The 4,618-nt window shown below is 40.0% G+C and overlaps 1 non-coding gene across 1 annotated transcript; it reads left to right on the top strand.

Moving 5' to 3' along the window:
• Positions 1 to 2,870: 2,870 nt before the first annotated feature.
• Trnaa-agc lies at positions 2,871 to 2,943 on the top strand. The gene has a single exon. It is a non-coding gene; the product is annotated as a tRNA-Ala (tRNA).
• Positions 2,944 to 4,618: the final 1,675 nt, after the last annotated feature.

Here is a 4,618-nt window from a genome sequence, read left to right as displayed (position 1 = left end):
AGATTTCATTTCAAACGCCTGAAAAAGCGTCGCAAAGAGAACTTAAGTTCGTGAATTACAAAGACCAGTGGGAAAAAAGAGGACAAACACAACCACAGAATGGAATTCAGTTGCCCGAAGACGCTACTGCCTTCAGACTGAGCCCGTGGCAGATGCTGCAGTTAGCAATTTACACATGCTTTGACATTAGTTAAACGTAAGTCTTAGAAAAATGAGAACCTAGAATACAGGCCGTACGTAACAGCCTGCTATACGCAGTTTCAAGCACATCTACTCACTGATGAGGAAATTTGCGCACGTGATCGTGTCTACCCAATAGCATCTTCACCGTTTGACAATTAAATGCCATAGAAATGTGACAGTGACATTAGACACAAATTCAATTAAAGATTTTTTACGTTCTTGTGAGAAGAAAGGACTTCAAAAAAGGTAGAGCGAGAACTTAGAGGCTGTGCTGTTATACTTCCAACGGGTGACAATCACATCAATTCGCATGTGCAAGACTAGAGGCTGAAAAGTGCTGCCAAACCACCAGTGGGCACACTTATTTAACAAAAGTTATGTAAATATACAGCGCATGTAGTCAGTTAATGTGTGTACCGTCAATGAAGATCGGTAATTACTTCACTTTTACCTTGGGATGGTAATAATTTTACACAAGTCATCTGGACCAAAAGGATAAAAAAATATAAATGAAGTAATTGAAGAAATCATCTTACTTCAAGACAATGCCTTTGATCTGAAAGTGGTTGGGCAGTGAAACAACTGAACAATTTAAAATACGATATGTTGGAGCATCCATCCACAATAGTCACCAGATTAATGCCGATTCCCACATGCAACGAAATTTGTCGCTCTACAGCGATTTGAGCCAAACGAAGAGGAGATGGCAGCTGTAGGCGGAATGTACCAAAAAAGCACTGAGCGTCGTAAAAGGCGACGTATTTTTTGCAAAGAGCACAGTGCTCCAGTGTAAAAAAGAAAAGGCAAGATAAATATCTAAAATCACTTATTCCTCCTAACCTTCTGATTAATTACTCAGTACATCCAAGCAGTGTACACAGCGTGTTTCACAATTACTGTTACAGGGTCTGAGGAGACTTAAAAGATAGAATTTCGATAGAGAACCCATGTCCAGAAATGCACCGTCACTTTCTCAGCACGCCACTTTACGATACGATACGTAATGATATAGCTGCACAACACATGTTTAGAGAACGGTTTTCAGATTGCCTCAGTCCATTACATACCGTTTTTCTCCGACTGCAACAACATCTGAAAGAGACTGGTATGTTTGCTACTAGTAATGTCGACTGTCGTGCTCCACGGATGCGGCCAGGGTTTGTGGACCGTGTGTATGAAAGCGTGAGTAGCATATGCACCATGCGCAACGAACAGCAGCTTCGACAAGTGGAGCAACTCCTGTAGAGTACACAGGTCAGAGACCATTGTCTACCCCGAGTCAGGAATGGGAAAAACAGAACGGTTGAAACCGATACCGGTACTTTAGTTCTAAATAACAGCTATTTTTCGGTATTTGTTTGGCCTCGGTTGTAAGAGAGTTTTTAAATTTTTTTCTCTAATAACCGAGTAAAACAACCGAAATATCAGCTGTAGCAGCAGTTCTAAAATTTTTTGCTTTTAAATAAACATTTTAAAAGAGGAGTAATTTTTATTCGTAAAATTTGCATTCGTTTTAAATACTACGTTATTATACAAAACAGGAAAAGCGGTCAGAGCTATCTTATTAACAACACTGATGGAAACGAGCTACATACACACAGCATACGAATTGGCACAGCATTGCTGGGACAATAATGGCCCAGTTACCGTGTGTTGTGGTTTAAGATACGCGAGCACGTGCGGAGTAACAAGACTTGCTGCGACATCGTCGCTATGACAGTTTCTTGCGGTCGTCGCCGGGTATCCTTCGTATCGGAGAATGGCACCAACCCTAGTCTGGAAATATTTCAATGAAGTGACATAGCGATGAAGTACAATGCTTCATTGTCTTTAAAAGATTAAAGATTTGTCTGCCATTTCTACGAAATAAAGGAAGAGGAAGGAAATTATGGCAACAGCAATAAATTAGAAACTTAACAATTGATTCATAGCATACAATAAAAATAGAAGCTAACTGACCTTCTGCCTATGTCTTTATAATAAGCCTTTATTTGCTTGTAGGCCTTCAAACGGGCAAATTTACGCGAAAAACAGTGTTCTTCAAACTCAGTTTTTCATTCTTTTTGTACTGACTTCTCGTCGTGCACAAAGAGTGGCATGGTCCCCGATTACAACATGATTTTTGAGCAAATTTCCAAAAAACTACAATCAGTAGGAGTGTCGTGATTGTTTGTAGTATTCAACTATTTATTACTTTTCGGGAAAAGCAGTGAACTGTGGACGGACTAGTTTTCTTAAGTCGCCTATTTAATTTAATATTTTAAATCCATGTATCTTGAAACGGAGAGTGTCAATTTTTTATCTTTGTTCAATTTCTACATTTATTACAGGAAATAATAACAAAAAACCGAAAATCAGTTATTTCAGGAATCGGTTACTTCAGAAATGCTTATTCTGAGCGGTTTTAATGCCACTTTAAATCGCGTGGAAAAAAACGATATAACCGTAAACCGGTTTTTTGAGCGATAACAGCCATCCCTACAGTACGGATCTTCAGAACGGAAAGTGTAGCGGAGCCAGTGCCACCTGCAGGGCGTCGTGAGTGGACGGCTACTGCCGCTCTCCTGCCCAGCGTTCTGGCTTTTACTCCACCTCCCCACCAGTACGACTGGCTCTAGGCGCAACGGAGAAAATCCGGCACGCAGCGTTACACCAAAAACTGAGGACAGGCCGCTGAAGCTGTATCTGGGGGCGTAGCTCAGATGGTAGAGCGCTCGCTTAGCATGTGAGAGGTACCGGGATCGATACCCGGCGCCTCCAGGCCTTAATTTTTGTGAGTACATGGTACCACGCACTACACAACCTATGACATTAATATGACAATCGTTCGTCAGGACCAGACTGTAAGAACACGTGTTCCACATTTGTAATGTAAGTGATGGATCACGAACAAAGATGAATCAATGTGTGCATAAAAAGGAGTGGCTATTAAACTGGATGATTGATCGGTGTCTTAGAGCGTAATGATTACATTCATATTGTGTTTTTATGATCAGTGTTTTAGCATAGAGCACTTCTAGCAGCCTTTTCCCTAAACAAAAATGCTGGAATTTAGAACACGTGCAGTTCCATGGTTGAGATGAATAACTGTACTGTAAAATGTATGACTGACATCGAAAAACAATATTACAAAGCTTTCATTTGCACTGCATTGAAAATGAAGCTTTTAAATAATACTAATAATATATTATATCATTATTTTATTATTATACGCATCAGACACGTTGGTTACGGATCGAAAAGGTGCAGCAGAAAATATCTGGAAACTACAGAGAAGAATCCCTAAGGCCCATAAAGAGACTGGAAAGAGGATAAGAGACAGAACACGTATCTCACATAGTACATGACATGAAGAAACATTGAGTGAAATTTTACCGGCATATCAAGAAAATTACGGACACCCAACAAACTAAGCACACCATTCAGTATATGAAGTTCCCCAGTTCTTTCCTTGGCAAAGCACACTTTGGGGCTCATACAGTTCACTCCTCACGTATTTTTTTCATTCAGTCGCTACAAAACGTATGAGTAGCATTTTACTCTTTGCTATTTAATGGTCAAGAAGAAACACCCCTTCAGAATCCCAAAAAGAACTCTGGATAATAATCTTTATGGAACGTTAAATCGAACTCGCCTATCATTGTGCAAGGACACCGACTTCATTCTGATGTGACGTCTGGCCTGAAATCATGCCAAATGTGTCTTCCACAGAATCAAGTCGACGCACACAGTCACATACATTAATTTTAGAACAGCGAAAATTTGCTGAGAAATTTGTTTCGCATTTTCTTATGTTCAGAGTTCAGTAAAGGACTCATCCTGCACAAGGCCTTTCAATCATCAGTGTTTAATGCACTGTTCCATCTACTCCTTCTTACATGACTATGCCGTCAGTTATTTCTTACACCTTTCATTGTCGGTCTGCGTGTACCATATTATAATCATTTGAACAGTGAGTAGCGTGACACCCAAACAGTGTGCTGCTTTCAGTGTAACTTTATGAACAAAATACGAGGACACTTAACTGAAACGAACTGTGATTTTAGTTTCGCAAGTAAGTTCTTATAGACAATACCTAAATACTGAATACATACGACGATGTTCTGTGTGTTCCGGAGACGAGAGGGACACATGTATTAGATCTTGTTATTAGTAGGGTACAGATGTTTTTGGATGATTTTAGTAAGATGTAATATCTTTCTATTTATAATTATTAATTTTCAGCAAGATAGCTCTGACCGTTAAGTAGGTTCCTTTGTACGGAGGTTGACGCCTTGTGCTCAATGATATCTCTGCTAGGAGGTAGCTCGTGGCCAAAGCCAGCTATACAACGGCAGCCCAGAAGATCTGCAGAGTTCCCTCGGAATCCGATTGTAAAATTAGTCCAGTTTCCTAAGGTTCTTCCTTTTACGATGGCAACAAAAAAGAGCATATC

Source organism: Schistocerca piceifrons, chromosome 1, assembly GCF_021461385.2.
Source record: "Schistocerca piceifrons isolate TAMUIC-IGC-003096 chromosome 1, iqSchPice1.1, whole genome shotgun sequence".
Lineage (NCBI taxonomy): Eukaryota > Metazoa > Arthropoda > Insecta > Orthoptera > Acrididae > Schistocerca > Schistocerca piceifrons.
The sequence above is the reverse complement of the archived record's forward strand: the minus strand, read 5'-3'. Positions and strand labels throughout refer to the sequence as shown.